Here is a 19,693-nt window from a genome sequence, read left to right as displayed (position 1 = left end):
TGCACCCCAACACTGTGTCCGGTGTGTTTGAAGTGAGCATCCTTAAATCATTCCTCTACTTTACAGTCTCCAATTTCTTTTTCCTAATTATCTTTCATTGTGCATTTTTACTGTCCCTTTATCTATCTTGCAGTATCCCAGTTTCATTAGAGAATCTTAGTGTGGGTGGTATTCTTCTGTAGGACTTCTAGGTGATGCTAATGAAACTGTGCAGGAAGTCAGATAGCATCCAAGTCTCATAGCAAAATAAAAAGATAGGCATGGCTTTTGTGCTCCTCAGCACCCTTTTACATTATACTCAAGCCTCATAGACCACTAACTTTTCCTTAAATATACTTTTGCACTCTCTGCACTCAGTATCTTTGCTCCAGAAATCCCTTTTGCCTTCCCCTCATCTGCTTTACATATTCTTTAAGAACCAGCTCAAATTTGACTTATTGAACAGGTCACTGAAGAATTAGTCACTGCATTTTATTTTATTTATTTTTTTTGCGGTACGCGGGCCTCTCACTGTTGTGGCCTCTCCCATTGCGGAGCACAGGCTCCGGACGCGCAGGCTCAGCGGCCATGGCTCACGGGCCCAGCCGCTCCACGGCATGTGGGATCTTCCCGGACCGGGGCACAAACCCGTGTCCCCTGCATTGGCAGGCAGACTCTCAACCACTGCGCCACCAGGGAAGCCCCTAGTCACTGCATTTGAGCACTTTGTTTATACCCAACACCTTGTTTTATGGCTACTTGTTTATATCTGTTCTGCAGGTCCCGCAAACACACACACTACACACATTCCGTAAACTTAATTTTCACTTGTCATAAAGATGTACCCCGGGCTTCCCTGGTGGCGCAGTGGTTGAGAGTCTGCCTGCCAATGCAGGGGACACGGGTTTGTGCCCCGGTCCGGGAAGATCCCACATGCCGTGGAGCGGCTGGGCCCGTGAGCCATGGCCGCTGAGCCTGCGCGTCCGGAGCCTGTGCTCCGCAATGGGAGAGGCCACAACAGTGAGAGGCCCGCGTACCGCAAAAAAAAAAAAAAAAAAAAAAAAAAAAAAAAAAAAAGAATAAGAAGAGGACACATATAAGGAGTGACTTATTTGTGGACAACCAAAATAAACTTCATATTAGCCCAGTCCACGTGCTATAAAGCTTAGACCATAAGAAGAGAATAAAAAACAGCATTCTAAGACATATGTCTTGGCCTTGTTTAAAAGACCATGAAAGAGTAAATTTTCATTGCCACCCCAGTGGAACCTAGTACTATAGCAGTGACACCAATCTTGGCAAATGTGGAACTAGCGTCATTACTTTATTTATTTATTTATTTTTTTGTTAGGCTGTTCACTGCCAACTTTATTTATTTATTTTTTAAACATCTTTATTGGGGTATAATTGCTTTACAATGGTGTGTTAGTTTCTGTTTTATAACAAAGTGAATCAGTTATACATATACATATGTTCCCACATGTCTTCCCTCTTGCGTCACCCTCCCATTCTCCCTATCCCACCCCTCCAGGCTGTCACAAAGCACAGAGCTAATATCCCTGTGCCTTGCGGCTGCTTCCCCCTAGCTATCTACCTTACTACGTTTGTTAGTGTGTATATGTCCATGACTCTCTCTCGCCCTGTCAAAGCTCGCCCTTCCCCCTCCCCATATCCTCAAGTCCGTTCTCCAGTAGGTCTGCGTCTTTATTCCTGTCTTACCCCTAGGTTCTTCATGACATTTTTTTTTCCTTAAGTTCCATATATATGTGTTAGCATACGATATTTGTCTTTTTCTTTCTGACTTACTTCACTCTGTATGACAGACTCTAGGTCTATCCATCTCATTACAAATAGCTCAATTTCATTTCTTTTTAAGGCTGAGTAATATTCCATTGTGTATATGTGCCACATCTTCTTTATCCATTCATCCGATGATGGGCGCTTAGGTTGTTTCCATCTCCGGGCTATTGTAAATAGAGCTGCAATGAACATTTTGGTACATGACTCTTTTTGAATTTTGGTTTTCTCAGGGTATATGCCCAGTAGTGGGATTGCTGGGTCATATGGTAATTCTATTTGTAGTTTTTTAAGGAACCTCCATACTGTTCTCCATAGTGGCTGAACCAATTCACATTCCCACCAGCAGTGCAAAAGCGTTCCCTTTTCTCCACACCCTCTCCAGCATTTATTGTTTCTAGATTTTTTGATGATGGCCATTCTGACTGGTGTGAGATGATATGTCATTGTAGTTTTGATTTGCATTTCTCTAATGATTAATGATGTTGAGCATTCTTTCATGTGTTTGTTGGCATTTTGTTTATCTTCCTTGGAGAAATGTCTATTTAGGTCTTCTGCCCATTTTTGGATTGGGTTGTTTGTTTTTTTGTTATTGAGCTGCATGAGCTGCTTGTAAATTTTGGAGATTAATCCTTTGTCAGTTGCTTCATTTGCAAATATTTTCTCCCATTCTGAGGGTTGTCTTTTGGTCTTGATTATGGTTTCCTTTGCTGTGCAAAAGCTTTGAAGTTTCATTAGGTCCCATTTGTTTATTTTTGTTTTTATTTCCATTACTCTAGGAGGTGGGTCAGAAAGGATCTTGCTGTGATTTATGTCATAGAGTGTTCTTCCTATGTTTTCCTCTAAGAGTTTGATAGTTTCTGGCCTTACATTTAGGTCTTTAATCCATTTTGAGCTTATTTTTGTGTATGGTGTTAGGGAGTGATCTAATCTCATACTTTTACATGTACCTGTCCAGTTTTCCCACCACCATTTATTGAAGAGGTTGTCCTTTCTCCACTGTACATTCCTGCCTCCTTTATCAAAGATAAGGTGTCCATATGTGCGTGGGTTTATCTCTGGGCTTTCTATCCTGTTCCATTGATCTATCTTTCTGTTTTTGTGCCAGTACCATACTGTCTTGATTACTGTAGCTTTGTAGTGTAGTCTGAAGTCAGGGAGCCTGATTCCTCCAGCTCCTTTTTTTGTTCTCAAGATTGCTTTGGCTATTCGGGGTCTTTTGTGTTTCCATACAAATTGTGAAATTTTTTGTTCTAGTTCTGTGAAAAATGCCAGTGGTAGTTTGATAGGGATTGCATTGAATCTGTAGATTGCTTTGGGTAGTAGAGTCATTTTCACAATGTTGATTCTTCCCATCCAAGAACATGGTATATCTCTCCATCTATTTGTATCATCTTTAATTTCTTTCATCAGTGTCTTATAATTTTCTGCATACAGGTCTTTCGTCTCCTTAGGTAGGTTTATTCCTAGATATTTTATTCTTTTTGTTGCAATGGTAAATGGGAGTGTTTTCTTGATTTCACTTTCAGATTTTTCATCATTCGTATATAGGAATGCCAGAGATTTCTGTGCATTAATTTTGTATCCTGCTACTTTACCAAATTCATTGATTAGCTCTAGTAGTTTTCTGGTAGCATCTTTAGGATTCTCTATGTATAGTATCATGTCATCTGCAAACAGTGACAGCTTTACTTCTTCTTTTCCAATTTGGATTCCTTTTATTTCCTTTTCTTCTCTGATTGCTGTGGCTAAAACTTCCAAAACTATGTTGAATAAGAGTGGTGAGAGTGGGCAACCTTGTCTTGTTCCTGATCTTAGTGGAAATGCTTTCAGTTTTTCACCATTGAGGATGATGTTTGCTGTGGGCTTGTCATATATGGCCTTTATTATGTTGAGGAAAGTTCCCTCTATGCCTACTTTCTGGAGGGTTTTTATCATAAATGGGTGTTGAATTTTGTCGAAAGCTTTCTCTGCATCTATTGAGGTGATCATATGGCGTCATTACTTTAGGTAGTGTACTGTAAACTTTCTTCATGACAGTGTTACAGATGCTATCTGAAGTAGGTATTCCAGCATCAACACTTGTTAAAATTGTGGTGAATGGTTCATTGTGTTTTCAACAGCTACACATAAATTAACTCCTCCTCTGTAATGGAATAGCTAGTGCAGCTACCAACAAAGATGAAACAAATTGTAATTTTCTGATATCTTTAGGTAACTAAAGCAACATGTTTCTATTAATAAACTTAATAAAACTCTCATGAATATTATCACTTGCTCCTTTTGTCACTTTTATCACCATTTCTTGTTGGTCAATAGGAACATAACAGGAACTCACTTCCAGGCCAGAGGATTTTAAAGAAAATATTGATCAGCCTTAGCTAATTAAAAATAACTAAAAACCTACTGATCTTTATATCACACACTAAGGCAATTAGGAGCTTATCATAAACATGCATTCTATGGTATACAAAGAGAGATATAAAATTGCTAGTTTAGTCTCTAGTTCTGTGAAATGGGAGACAATATACAAAATGAAGAACTATACATTCCATAGCTCAATAATGTGATAGAAACTGCATGTACTTGGATAATACAAATTAAGGAGAGTTCCTTATGCTATAGGGTTATTCCCAGAAGGCATTTTTGAGGGTCTTGTTAGGCTTTTTTCTATACCACCAAAATCACATTTGCCGAAGTTTGGGGTCTACCTTCCTTGCTACGAGTAGCAGATATCTGAGATCTTTGCAGGTGTTACACAGTTTGAAATTTCTTTCCAAAGTTGCATATGCCCTTCTTTATACCAAATTAGTGGTGATTTTGTGTGCATTTTTGTTTGTTTATTTATTCCAGCTTTATGGCTAAATATTGGAACCGGCACTTTCTAACCCGTTCACATATACAACTCACTTACCCATCTTCTATACCACTTATCTTCACATCTCAAGGTTAGAAGGGGCTATGAAAGAAGTCTTAGCTTTGTCTGTTGTGTCATTTGCAAATATTTTCTCCCATTCTGAGGGTAGTCTTTTCATCTTCTTTATGGTTTCCTTTGCTGTGCAAAAGCTTTTAAGTTTCATTAGGTCCCATTTGTTTATTTTTGTTTTTATTTCCATTTCTCTAGGAGGTGGGTCAAAAAGGATCTTGCTGTGATTTATGTCATAGAGTGTTCAGCCTGTGTTTTCCTCTAAGAGTTTTAGAGTGTCTGGCCTTACATTTAGGTCTTTAATCCATTTTGAGTTTATTTTGGTGTATGGTGTTAGGGGGTGTTCTAATTTCATTCTTTTACATGTAGCTGTCCAGTTTTCTGAACACCACTTATTGAAGAGGCTGTCTTTTCTCCATTGTATATTCCTGCTTCCTTTATGACAAATAAGGTGACCATATGTGCATGGTTTTATCTCTGGGCTTTCTATCCTGTTCCATTGATCTATATTTCTGTTTTTGTGCCAGTACCATACTGTCTTGATTACTGTAGCTTTGTAGTATAGTTTGAAGTCAAGGAGCCTGATTCCTCCAGCTCCATTCTTCTTTCTCAAGATTGCTTTGGCTATTCGGGGTCTTTTGTGTTTTCATACAAATTGTGAAATTTTTTGTTCTAGTTCTGTGAAAAATGCCATTGGTAGTTGGATAGAGATTGAACTGAATCTGTAGATTGCTTTGGGTAGTAGAGTCATTTTCACAATGTTGATTTTTCCAATCCAAGAACATGGCATATCTCTCCATCTGTTTGTATCATCTTTAATTTCTTTCATCAGTGTCTTATAGTTTTCTGCATAAGGGTGTTTTGCTCCTTAAGTAGGTTTATTCCTAGGTATTTTATTCTTTTTGTTGCGAAGTTAAATGGGAGTGTTTCCTTAATTTCTCTTTCAGATTTTTCATCATTAGAGTATAGGAATGCAAGACATTTCTGTGCATTAATTTTGTATCCTGCTACTTTACCAAATTCATTGATTAGCTCTAGTAGTTTTCTAGTAGCATCTTTAGGATTCTCTATATATAGTATGTCATCTGCAAACAGTGACAGCTTTACTTCTTCTTTTCTGATTTGGATTCCGTTTATTTATTTTTCTTCTCCGATTTCTGTGGCTAAAACTTCCAAAACTATGTTGAATAATAGTGGTGAGAGTGAGCAACCTTGTCTTGTTCCTGATCTTAAAGGTAATGGTTTCAGTTTTTCACCATTGAGAATGATGTTGGCTGTGGGTTTGTCATATATGGCCTTTATGACCATATAAAGTAAGTTCCCTCTATGCCTACTTTCTGGAGGGTTTGTATCATGAATTGGTGTTGAATTTTGTCAAAAGCTTTTTCTGAATCTACTGAGATGATCATATGAGTTTTCTTCTTCAATTTGTTAATGTGGTGTATCACATTGGTTGATTTGCGCATGTTGAAGAATCCTTGCATTCCTGGGATAAACTCCACTTGATCATGGTGTATGATCCTTTTAACGTGCTGTTGGATTCTGTTTGCTAGTATTCTGTTGAGGACTTTTGCATCTATGTTCATCAGTGATACTGGCTTGTACTTTTCTTTCTTTGTGACATCTTTGGTTTTGGTATCAGGGTGATGGTGGCCTCATAGAATGAGTTTGGGAGTGTTCCTCCCTCTGCTGTATTTTGGAAGAGTTTGAGAAAGATAGGTGTTAGCTTTTCTCTAAATGTTTGGTAGAATTCACCTGTGAAGCTATCTGGTCCTGGGCTTTTGTTTGTTGGAAGATTTTTAATCACGGTCTCAATTTCAGTGCTTGTGATTGGTCTGTTTATATTTTGTATTTCTTCCTGGTTCAGTCTCCAAAGGTTGTGCTTTTCTAAGAATTTGTCCATTTCTTCCAGGGCGTCCATTTTATTGGCATTTAGTTGCTTGTAGTAATCTTTCATGATCCTTTGTATTTCTGCAGTGTCAGTTGTTACTTTTCCATTTTCATTTCTAATTCTATTGATTTGAGTCTTCTCCCTTTTTTTCTTGATGTGTCTGGCTAATGGTTTATCAATTTTGTTTATATTCTCAAAGAACCAGCTTTTATTTTTATTGATCTTTACTATTGTTTCCTTCATTTCTTTTTCATTTATTTCTGCTCTGATCTTTATGATTTCTTTCCTTCTGCTAACTTTGGGGGTTTTCTGTTCTTCTTTCTTGAATTGCTTTAGGTGTAACGTTAGGTTGTTTTTTGGAGATGTTTCTTGAGGTAGGATTGTATTGCTATAAACTTCCCTGTTAGAACTGCTTTTGCTGCATCCCATACGTTTTGGATCATTGTGTTTTCATTGTCATTTGTTTCTCGGTATTTTTTGATTTCCTCTTTGATTTCTTCAGTGAGCTCTTGGTTATTTAGTAGTGTATTGTTTAGCCTCCATGTGTTTGTATTTTATCCTGTAATTGATATATAGTCTTATAGCGTTGTGCACAGAAAAGTTACTTAATACGATTTCAATTTTGTTAAATTTACCGAGGCTTGATTTGACACTGAAGATATGATCTATCCTGGAGAATGTTCCATGAGAACTTGAGAAAAAAGTGTGTTCTGTTGTTTTTGGATGGAATGTCCTATAAATATCAATTAAGTCCATCTTGTTTAATGTATCATTTAAAGCTTGTGTTTCCTTATTTATTTTCATTTTGGATGATCTGTCCATTGGTGAAAGTGAGGTGTTAACATCCCCTACTATGATTGTATTCTGTCGATTTCTCCTTTTACGGCTGTTAGCATTTGCCTTATGTATTGAGATGCTCCTATGTTAGGTGCATAAATATTTACCATTGTTATATCTTCTTCTTGGACTGATCCCTTGATCATTATGTAGTGTCCTTCTTTGTCTCTTGTAATAGTCTTCATTTTAAAGTCTATTTTGTCTTATATGAGAATTGCTACTCCAGCTTTCTTTTGATTTCCATTCACATAGAGTATCTTTTTCCATCCCCTCACTTTCAGTCTGTATGTGTCCCTAGGTCTAAAGTGGGTCTCTGTAGACAGCACATATACAGGTCTTGTTTTTGTATCCATTCTGCCAGTCTGTGTCTTTTGGTTGGAGCATTTAATATCTCTGTAGACAGCATATATACAGGTCTTGTTTTTGTATCCATTCTGCCAGTCTATGTCTTTTGGTTGGAGCATTTAATCCATTTACATTTAAGGTAATTATCAATATGTATGCCCCTATTCCCATTTTCTTAATTGTTTTGGGTTTGTTATTGTAGGTCTTTTCCTTCTCTTGTGTTTCCTGCCTAGAGAAATTCCTTTAGCATTTGTTTTAAAGCTGGTTTGGTGGTGCTGAATTATCTTAGCTTTTGCTTGTCTGTAAAGATTTTAATTCCTCCATCGAATCTGAATGAGATCCTTGCTGGGTAGAGAAATCTTGGTTGTAGGTTTTCCCCTTTCATCAGTTTAAATATGTCCTGCCACTCCCTTCTGGCTTGCAGAGTTTCTGCTGTGAGATAATCTGTTATCCTTATGGGGATCCCCTTGTATGTTATTTGTTGTTTTTCCCTTGCTGCTTTTAATATTTTTTCTTTGTATTTAATTTTTGATAGTTTGATTAATGTTTGTCTTGGTGTGTTTCTCCTTGGATTTATCCTGTATGGGTCTCTCTGTGCTTCCTGGACTTGATTAACTATTTCCTTTCCCATATTAGGGAAGTTTTCAAGTGTAATCTCTTCAAATATTTTCTCAGTCCCTTTCTTTTTCTCTTCTTCTTCTGGGACCCCTATAATTCAAATGTTGGTGCATTTACTGTTGTCCCAGAGGTCTCTGAGACTGTCCTCGATTCTTTTCATTCTTTTTTCTTTATTCTGCTCTGCAGTTGTTATTTCCACTGTTTTATCTTCTAGGTCACTTAGCCATTCTTCTGCCTTAGTTATTCTGCTATTGATTCCTTCTAGAGAATTTTTAATTTCATTTATTGTGTTGTTCATCATTGTTTTTTTTGCTCTTTAGTTCTTCTAGGTCCTTGTTAAATGTTTCTTGTCTTTTCTCCATTCTATTTCCAAGATTTTGGATCATCTTTACTATCATTACTCTGAATTCTTTTTCAGGTAGACTGCCTATTTCCTCTTCATTTGTTTGGTCTGGTGGGTTTTTCCTTGCTCCTTCATCTGCTGTGTGTTTCTTCTCATTTTGCTTAACTTACTGTGTTTGGGGTCTCCTTTTCTCAGGCTGCAGGTTTGTAGTTCCTGTTGTTTTTGGTGTCTGCCCCCAGTGGATAAGGTTGGTTCAGTGGGTTGTGTAGGCTTCCTGGTGAGGGGACTAGTGCCTGTATTCTGGTGGATGAGGCTGGATCTTATCTGGTAGGCAGGACCACGTCCAGTGGTGTTTTGGAGTGTTTGTGACCTTATTATGATTTTAGGCAGCCTTTCTGCTAATGGGTGGAGTTGTGTTCCTGTCTTGCTAGTTGTTTGTCATAGGGTGTCCAGCACTGTAGCTTGCTGGTCATTGAGTGGAGCTGGGTCTTCACGTTGAGATGGAGATCTCTGGGAGAGCTTTTGCCATTTGATATTATGTGGAGTGGAGCCGGGAGGTCTCTGTTGGACCAATGTCCTGAACTTGGCTCTCCCACCTCAGAGGCACAGGCCTGACACCTGGCCAGAGCACCAAGACCCTGTCAGCCACACGGCTATATGACGGGGACAGGAAGCGTAAGCCACAAATTTCCCAGCTCTGGGGAAGTAGGACCACCTACATAACATGTGGTATCCAGGAGGCTCCAGGCTCACAGAACATTTGGGAGTCCACCATGTATCTTTCCCCCGTCAGACTTGATGCTCCAGTTGGTCACCACTGCTGTCCTGGGCTGTCCTCGCAGCTTGGCTGCTCTAACCCCTCCTGCGGCTTCCCACAAGGTAGCTTTGAGGTGGATGTGAAGGAGAGTTGAAAAGGTAATAGCAGTCTCTGAATGTAAGTTATTATTGTTAAAATAAGAAAATCAAGCATCTATTTAGTGATGGGAGTAATGGAATGTTCCTGATTTTGCAGCTTTTCCAAATTTATCTGCATCTTGTCCATAAGCTCCTACTTCTCACTGAATCAGATAAGACAGTACATTTGGTGATGCAGTTCACCACTATGTTGAAGGGCAGAAGTAAATTTTTTTAAAATGTAGCTTGCTAGAGGATATCTGGGAAGCAGCAACAGACATATTGCCGTTTTTGAGCCGAATCATTTTGTTGACCACAAGGCAGAATGGCAGCAAGCTCGAATGCGAGAACTGTAGTCATTATCCAAAGGTCAGACTTGATAAGCAGACTCTGCTGTTTCTTCCCCTAATTTGCATATGTCTGGAGGGGCATGTGGGTGGCAGGGGAGCCAGAAATCTCACTGTCAAAAGAGTGTTTAAGTGATTTTCTGCAAGTAGAACTGGCTGTATTCTGTACAGAATGACAGGATTCCTGTCTTCAAGGAGTTCTTAGTCTAAGGAAGTAAGGCAGCAGCAGGAGCTTCAGGTAGAGTCCACATCGGTCATGTCTCTTGGCTCAAAGTAGGCATTCCATAAATGTCATTTGAATGATTGGATAAATGAATGGGTGGACAGACGAGTAATGAATGAACAGTGAACTTTGAAAGGTAATTCCTTGGAGTTACTGTGTGGAAAAGCAGAGGTGACAACTTGAAAACCTTTAGCAATATAACTGAGAGCCAAGCATCTACTTCCACTAGAAGTTTAAATATTTGAAATCTAGACCAAGGGTGGGGAATACATTTATTATGTTTACTGATTTGTATGTAGAATGAAAACAAAACTTAAAATTAAGAATTCCAGCTCTTACACTTGGTGTTACACTTCAATGAATTACTATATTATGAAGATAAGTTATGTTGAATAATTTATCATAATTATTTTTAATCAATTTGATTTATTTACTGCCAAAACATCTTGGAAGTAACTTTTACAATTTTTCTTTCATCAATGGTGAACCATGCAACAGTAAAAACATTAACCTCAACACAAATGCTACAGGTAAGGCAACATGGTATAGGGGAAAGATCTGTAGCCAGGGGGTCTGGGTTCTAGCTCCTCCATACATTCATGTTAAAACTTTGGGTTAATCACTGAAGCTCCCCTGAGCTGCAGTTTTCTCCTCTATAATCCAAGGACATTAATCCCTTCCTCTAGTATAAGGATGTTGTGTAAGCACTTGATGAGCTGTAAAATTCTATAGTGTCAGTTGTTGGGGAAGGAGTTAGAAATAATGTCCTAGTGCTCCAATACTTTGATTTCTGGCATTCTGGTATACAGTGTGGAGTGCAGTTCCTGAATGTTGACCACCACCCTGGGAACATTCAACTTAATGATAGTTACATGAAAGATTTCCTAAAGTTACCATTAAACAAAATGTATTTAACATGGAAGTTGAACAGATTGTAAGGTAGAAGTTTTGACTCCATTTAGATGCTGCTCTTTTGAAGACTTCGCTTATATTTGCCAATCCACATAGCATGTACCATGCACTGCTCTGGTTTGCAATGACCAGAATGGAGTTGTTTCACTGATAGGCCCTCATAGCATTTGACAAGCACCAAAGTTGTTAGGAGCTTTGCTTCAATATAATTGTCACTCCCACTAAACTGCAAAATGACCATTTAAATTTGGAGGATTATTATCCTACTAAACATAAATCAATTCACTATCCTCTAAAGTATAACTGTGTTTAAGAGCAATAGGCAAGCCACAGCCATTCTCTCTGTATTGGATGAGGTTATAAGTGTGTTACCAAATGCTCACATCAGGTTGTTACTGAAGCACAATTCTATATCCAAGAGGGAAGATAACTATTAAAAATGAGCTTTAAAAAAAGATATTTTATACATATTTTAAAATAGAAAACATAAGCTGATTAGGCAAAGTTCCAAAGATTCATTAGTTTATTAAAGTAGATTGAAATTAATGTTTGAGAGATTTAAATAAATTAACCTTTAATGAGTACCCAGGGGCCAAGGAAGAGGATTAGGAGTATTTTGTCTGATTGTTGCATAATGCACACTGATTGGTTTTTTTTCCTGAATGCTCATTGCTGCATAACAATACTAATAAATTAAAAAAAGATTAAATTTAAAATATCTCTAGATTGTAATTGTTGCCTGCTCTTATGTGTACACAAATACCATACTTGGATTTAATAGCAGTCCCTATAACTTTGGCAGAGGGATACAAGAACTTTTGTTAGCACATCATTACATTTTGAAATATCTCATATGTGAGCAAAGCTTTGGTCAATTAGGGTAATTTATTCCTAACATGTTAGGCATTCTTTTAGCATTTCAGCATTAGATTCTTATTCTGATTTTCAGAATACTTGTTATCTAAATAATATGAATTGATAGCAAGTTACTTAGAAGATATGTTGGTATTTAAACATCTTATTTTTAAAAAACAACTTTTCTGCACTTGTAAGTTCTTATTTATAATTAGCAAAATTCTTAAGGAGAATTTTTTTGGAGCAGTGTTGGAAATGCTTTGAATTTTTTCAGGGTGCCTTAACTGTACTACCATTAAATCATTTACTGACTGAAAAATAAGTTTTGAGTAGGTGGTACCAGGAAGGCATTCTTCCAGGCCTCCCTCCTCTCTTGTTTTCTACCCCATTACTGACTTTTATATCAGGTTTCTATTAATGTCTTCTATCCACACTTCTGTTATTGTTGTTTTATCTTAACTACAGAGCTTAGAGATCATGGTTCAACACATCTTTCAGATGAGGAAACCTTGACCAATAATGACTTGCCCAAGGTTCTCCACTAAGTTAATGGAAGATCAGAGACCAGAGCTTGTGTTTTTGTGGCCTGTTCTTCCACTATACTTAACTGCTTCCTTTGCATTTTTTAGTTTACCAGATCCTTCCTAAAGTTCAGTGGAATCACTAAGGAATCATTGAGGTGACAAGTAATACAGGCAAACCACACTGCAGCCTGATTTTATTAAATGTAGCTGTAGTTTAGACACAGTACTTCCCAACATCCTTCATGACGTTGTACGTGTAGTGGAGTAAATGAATGATCTACTTGAGGGCAGGGGTGACCGGCCTGGGGTCCCAAGAGTTGTGAGATTGGAGACTAATTCCCAAGGCAGTGTGGAATCTTTCTCTGGAGATAAGAAAACAGAATATTTCTGAAGCATTTTAGCTATAATCTCCTGAACCAAGGAAAAGGACATAATCCTGTAATTATATTTTGCCTGAATTTTTTCCAAGACTTCAGGTTTTGGTTTAGGGTTTTTGTGGTTGCCAGCAACCCTTCTAACCTTTTCTTTCCATCTTTTCCTTAGAAGCATCATAAACCAGACAAGTTTAGGTCTAACCTATTTATACCACACAACCGATACAGTGCCCTGCATATTGTAGGTAGAGAGTAAATGAACTTATTCTCTAAGTGTTGTTTGGTTTTAACCTTAAAAAAACCACAACACTTTGGGTAGTGTATGCGCATTTGCTCCATTTAGACCAGTGGTTTTCAGTCCTGGCTGCACATTAGAATCACCTGGTGGGGGGACTTCCCTGGTGGTCCAGTGGTAAACAATCTCCCTTCCAATGCAGGGGACACGGGAGCGATCCCTGATCAGGGAACTAAAATCCCACATGCTGTGGGGCAACCAAGCCCGCGCACCACAACTACAGAGCCCACGCGCCTCAACTAGAGAGCCCACATGCTGCAAACTACAGAGCCCATGTGCCACAACTAGAGAGAGAGAAAAAAAAGGAATCACCTGGTGGCTTTTGAAAAATGAGCCACTTAGGCCCCACCCTGACCAATTAAATCAGAATCTCTGGGGGTGGGGACCAGGCATTGGTATGTTTTAAAAATTTCCCAGGTGATTTTAATATGTACAGTGATGAGGCACTGTCTTAAAGTCTCACTCTCTTCTGGAGATACTCCTAACAAGTCTTTGACGTTTGTGATTGAGTTGAGGCAAGAAGTAGCTGGTGAAAAACAAAATAATGTGGGAACGGCTTTTGGCACCATTCACCTTATAGAAAACCAGATGTGGGTCACATGTGTATCAAAGAAAACAATTGCCTTTTAGTAGCCCAAAGGGAGGGTTCTTAAATAGAATTGGTTTACTGCACTATGGCTTTATGCTCATGCTTGGCATCTGTCCAGGAGGTTAGTCTGCTTGGTCAGGTATTCAGGGCCTTAGTTCATTGTTATTGCGTTTCTTCTTTCCACCATCAACCTAAGCAAGTGCCCAATTTCCAGGAAATTCTGAGCCTGTTAATTTACCAAGGCTATAAATTTACCAATCCAAATCTGTATCCAAATGATGTATTTCCCCAAACCTTGAACAGGAGAGGCTCAAAAAATAACAAAGCAAGAACAATGGAAGATGGAGATGGATTTAATTAGGGAGGGAGTGAAAGTTGAAATGATCTCTGGCTTTTGGGACCATTCCAAGATTCCTATGACATCAGTTGGAACAAGAGGATTCTTAAGTCTTTTCCAGTCCTGGATTCTTTTTAAACACAATTTTGGAAAGTTACTATGCTTTCACACTCTGACTTTACGTGGTATAACAGCTTCCTCTATTGTTTAATCAGAATAATTGTGTTGTATGCTTGTTGCCTCTGTGGTGCCTAGAACTCTTAGGTGTTAAGAATCTGTGCAATGTTTAAGGCCTATCTCCCACAATGGAACATGACTCTAACTCCCATACAGTGCTATTTTGTTGCAGAGAAACTCTTAAGTTGAAAATGTTCACGGAATTGAATTCGGCTATGGCATTCTCTTCGACTCAATCCAACGCTTCACAATCTCCTAGGAGCCCTGATTTGCTCTGTCAATTGTTTGTCTCAAAGCATCTTCCTGAAATGAATTTACTTTAAAGTTAAAGATGATTAGAGTGCTTCGTCTCCAGGAGACAATTACAATGCTATATTCTTTGGCAGGGAGAAAAACAACGTAGCATTAATTTTTTCAACCTTTCTTTGAGTATTGTTAAAAGGAGAATTGTCAGCTTAATCCAACATACGATAATAACCAAAATACAACTGCTATTAAAATGCAAGGTTTTCTAATAAGATCATTTTGAGGAGTTGTTTGGGAGGAGGAGAAAAGGGAGAAGTATGCAGGGGAAAGGGAAGGAATCTGTTAAGTATTCCTGACCTTCAAAGACACTTTCGTCAGTGAATGCTGCAAACAAAATAAACCAAGTCTGAGACCTATTATTAAAATGTTATTCTCCCTCCATAGCCCAATACTATGTTACCCTGACTCTTAGACTATTATGATTTATTTTTTTTTTCTGGATGAATTGATATCTTTTGACAGGCTTTGTTAAGAATACATAGTAAAGGTCAAGAGTAAGCCATTTGATGGTGTTTCCTGGCAGCCTTTATCCTATGGCAAATAGAGATTGGAAGCAGTTTTCTTTTCCAGTGTAGCTTTGTGGATATGCTTCCAATAAATTGTGCTTTTTCTCATACTGAACTCCCAAACCGTGTAGGATTTTCAGGACTGCGACTTAATTTTAAAATGGATCATCTCAGACTCCTCTCTTCCCCTCAACTTCCAGATTCAATCAGACACTAAATCCAGATGATTTCACTTCATGAATATCTCTGAAATCCATTTCTTTCCATTCATTGCTACTGGTCTGAGGTTACACTACTGTCATCTCTCCACTGTGTCACTTTGGTATTGTAATTGGTCTCTCTGTCTCTGGTGCCTTCTTACCTCCTGTGTGTCCTTCATTCTGCCATAAGCATGAACTTTCTAAGGCAGATATCAGATATTGACAACCCAGAACACCTGCAAACCCATAAACATCGAGAATGAACCCTGAGGTCCTACAATAAGTGCTCTGATAAAAAGGCTCTGTATACTCCTATAGAGAGAGCTTTTGGGGATTAGGAAACATTTCATTGAATAGGTAACAATTGAGTAGGGTTTTTTTTTTTTCACATCTTTATTGGAGTATAATTGCTTTACAATGGTGTGTTAGTTTCTGCTTTATAACAAAGTAAATCAGTTATACATATACATATGTTCCCATATATCTTCCCTCTTGCATCTCCCTCCCTCCCACCCTCCCTATCCCACCCCTCCAGGCGGTCACAAAGCACCAAACTGATCTCCCTGTGCCATGCGGCTGCTTCCCACTAGCTATCTATTTTACGTTTGGTAGTGTATATATGTCCATGCTTCTGTCTCGCTTTGTCACAGCTTACCCTTCCCCCTCCCCATATCCTCAAGTCCATTCTCTAGTAGGTCTGTCTTTATTTTGAAGGTTGAATAAAAGCTTTCCAGGTGGAGAAAAGGGAAAATTGTATTTCAAGCAGAGGGAATGGTATATACAGAAGCACAGTATAGAAAGCCCAGAAATAAATCCATCCAATACCATCAGTTGATCTTCAACAAGGGTGCCAGAGTGCCCCTTGGGAAAAAAATAGTATGTTCAATAGATGGTGATGAGAAAATTGATATCCACATACAAAAGAATGAATTTGGACCCATATCTTACACCATACACAAAAGTCAACTCAAAATGGATTAAAGATTTAAATATAAAACCTGAAACTGTAAAATACCTAGAAGAAAATCTAGGGGGAAAGCTTTGTGACATTGGTCTTGGCACTGATTTCATGATATGACACCAAAAGCACAGACAATAAAAGCAGAAATAGGGCTTCCCTGGTGGCGCAGTGGTTGAGAGTCCGCCTGCCGATGCAGGGGACACGGGTTCGTGCCCCGGTCCAGGAAGATCCCACATGCTGTGGAGCAGCTAGGCCCGTGAGCCATGGCCGCTGAGCCTGCACGTCCGGAGCCTGTGCTCCGCAACGGGAGAGGCCACAACAGTGAGAGGCCCGCGTACCGCAAAAAAGAAAAAAAAAAAGAAGCAGAAATAGACAAATGGTACCCCATCAAACTAAGTGGTGTTAGCATAACAAAGGAAACAATCAACTGAGTGAAAAGTCAACCAACCTATTGAATGGGAGAAAACAAAAGAGGTTAATTTCAAAAAAATATATAAAGAACTTCTATAACTCAATAGAAAAAAACCCCTAAAACCCAATTTTTAAAATGAGCTAAAGACACAAATAAACATTTCTCCAAAGAAGGTATACAAATGGCCAACATGTATATGAAAAGGTGCTCAACATCACTAATCATTAGGGTAATGCAAATCAAAATTAAAATGAGATATTATTTTATACCTGTGAGGATGGCTATTATAAAAAAAACGAAGATAAGTGTTGGCAAGGATGTGGAATGATTGGAACCCTTGTACACTGTTGCAGCTGCTATGGAAAACATATGGAGTTTCCTCAGAAAATTAGAAATAGAACTACCATATGATCCAGCAATCCCACTTCTGGGTATTTATCCAAACGAATTGAAATCAGTATCTTTAAAAGATATTAGCACCCCAATGTTCATTGAAGCATTATTCACAATAGCCAAGATATGGAAGCAACCTAAATGTCCAACAAATGAATGAAGAAAGAAAGCACAGTATATACATACAATGGAATATTATTCAACTTAAAAAAAGAAGGAAATCCTGCAATATGCAAGAACATGGATGAAGCTTGAAGATATTATGCTAAATGAACCAAGCCAGTCACAGAAGGACAAATATTGCATGATTCCACTTGTATGAGGTATCTAAAATAGTCAAACTCATAGAATCAGAGCATATAATGGTAGTTACCAGTAGCTGAGTGGCAGGGAAATGGAAAATTGCTAATCGACAAGCACAAAGTTTGAACTATGCAAGATGAATAAATGCTAGAGATCTGTTGTACAACATCATGCCTATAGTTAACAATACTGTATTGTACACTTACAAATTTGTTAAGAAGGTAGAGCTCATGTTAAGTGTTATTACCACAATAAAATTAAGTTTTTAAAACAGAAGCGCAGAGACATGCAAAGGCATAGCATGTTTGAGGAATTTGAGAAGTTTGGTATGAATGAAGTAAAGGATACTTGGGGGAAGTGGCAAGAGATGAAGATGCAGTAATTTGGCCCAGATTTTCTGTGTATTTATCTGCCCTCCTTTCTGGTTGCGATTTTTTTGAGGAACAAAACTGTGTCTTATCAAGTCCTGAAATCCTAGGGCCTAGGATACTGCCAAGTACATAGAATTGTTTGAATGAATTGGATGAATAAGGAGAGAGGCTGTCAATATTGTTTGATTGATTCATTCATTCCAATATGTATTGAATACTTCAATTAGACTCCAGACTGAAGCAAAATTAAGATCCTACTTATTCTTTTATACAACAACAGCAGTAAGACTTGTTTCAAACACAGATTAGTTCTTTTTTGCAGGCTTTTCCTTTATAGTCATTGTTTTCTCGAGGAGTAGATTCTAGCTTTCTCCTCAGTAGTCAGTTTGATTTCAGCCCAGGTACCTCTCTAAAGGAGTTAATCACTTGTCAACACCCTATACTGATACTCCTGTGGTGGAATTGTTGTAAAGGAAGTGTGGATCTATAAAGATGCATTAGCATATTACAGGAATCTCTGTTTTCTCCCGTGTGTTTAATTTCACAGCCAACAACGGATTGTTTATCATACATTCTTGAAAAACTAGTTCAAATGAGGCTCAAACGTTAGGAATACAGAAAGCATAACTCCAGAACATTAATGATACAGTATAGCAAAATTAATGGTGTAGGGGAAAGGAGAGAGGGTAATATTTTTGGACGTGTAAATGGAGGTTTACTGTATTTATGTAGTTCTATATTTAGGGGATGCTAAATCACAATCTCATCATTGGTTAATTAGAAAGTAATTAAAATTGTAGCACAGTGATTGGATAAATAGTTAATGAAGGCTAAATGAATGAATAAAAGAAATCTGGTGAAATGACTGTGTACATTTGGGGAAAAGCGAAGATACACGTTATTCATACAGCATATCAGTCTTAAAGGATAACCAATATCCTTCTAGTATTAGTTGATAAAATTAATTCTCCAAAGACCACAAGAGTTTTAGCTCTCATTCTCCCTTAAAAGCATCCTGCACGGAAGTGCAGATTTATCTGACTGCTACTTCAATTTTCACTCACTCACAGCATGTGAAATTTTGCTGCACTTTGTTTACAACTTATTTACTGGCGTCTTAAGAATCTATTAAAGTAAATTAGTGTGTGTAGTAACCATTCCTACTGAAAGAGCTGGCTCAGCCTAGGCCCCTGACCAGATCCAACTGACTAGCTAGTTGTCAAAACCAGTGGAGTGGTTTCTACAGGGAGAACTGTGCTTGCTTTTGATAATTACCTCAGCTTTATGAAATCAATCAGCCTGAAGGGAAGACCTCATTACAGATCTGACAAGATAGACTCCAATTTCAATACCAGAACAACTCTCTGCCCTCAGGCTCTGAAATCTGCAATTATTTATTTTATTTAGACAGAGACACCCATAATATGGTACCTCTGGGCACGTTCTCAGGCAAGTATTAAACAGTTAACCTAATGGTCAGTATGTTAGCAACCTGCCCCTTTCCTGTCACTCAAGTAGAAAATTGGTCAACAGGAATTGCAGCACGGCCTAGAGCCAGCTCAAAGCGGGCACTGATGAATCACCATCTTTCTAATCCTCCACCCCCAAAGATGTGGAGAGAAGGGTAGTTGCTATAACCGTTCCCAGGGCTAAAGTAGAGGAAAATAAGACTTTCTCTGAAGACTGCCAGACTTTATCCTAAGGAAAATGATAGATCGCCTGTCTACCATCTGTCACTTTGAACTGTTCTATCAAATCAACATTTTTTGAACTTTGTTTTCATTGAGGAATGTGATTTCGCTGTGTTTCCCAAGCCTTAAGTTGAACAGGGGAAAAGAGTCCTGAAGCATTCTCGTTGAAGTTAGAAATATGTATTTTGCTTTCCTGCTCACGGAACTCAAATACCTTAACAGATTTAGTTCAGACTTCTCTCAAATAATTCACCTTTACCAGGCCTGGGAGATATCAGCCTCCTAGG

The 19,693-nt window shown here is 38.3% G+C and overlaps 1 protein-coding gene across 1 annotated transcript in view; it reads left to right on the top strand.

Annotated features, from left to right (window-relative positions):
* Positions 1-3,905: 3,905 nt before the first annotated feature.
* Positions 3,906-19,693, top strand: part of ENOX2 (ecto-NOX disulfide-thiol exchanger 2) — a 186,095-nt gene continuing 170,307 nt past the window's right edge. The window contains exon 1 of the mRNA XM_065900568.1: positions 3,906-3,990. The gene's annotated coding sequence lies outside the window, so the exon portion shown is untranslated. The remainder of the gene's footprint in view (positions 3,991-19,693) is intronic.

Source organism: Phocoena phocoena, chromosome X (assembly GCF_963924675.1).
Source record: "Phocoena phocoena chromosome X, mPhoPho1.1, whole genome shotgun sequence".
Taxonomy (NCBI): Eukaryota; Metazoa; Chordata; class Mammalia; order Artiodactyla; family Phocoenidae; genus Phocoena; species Phocoena phocoena.
Note: the sequence above shows the minus strand (reverse complement) of the source record. Positions and strands in the feature narration are given on the sequence as shown.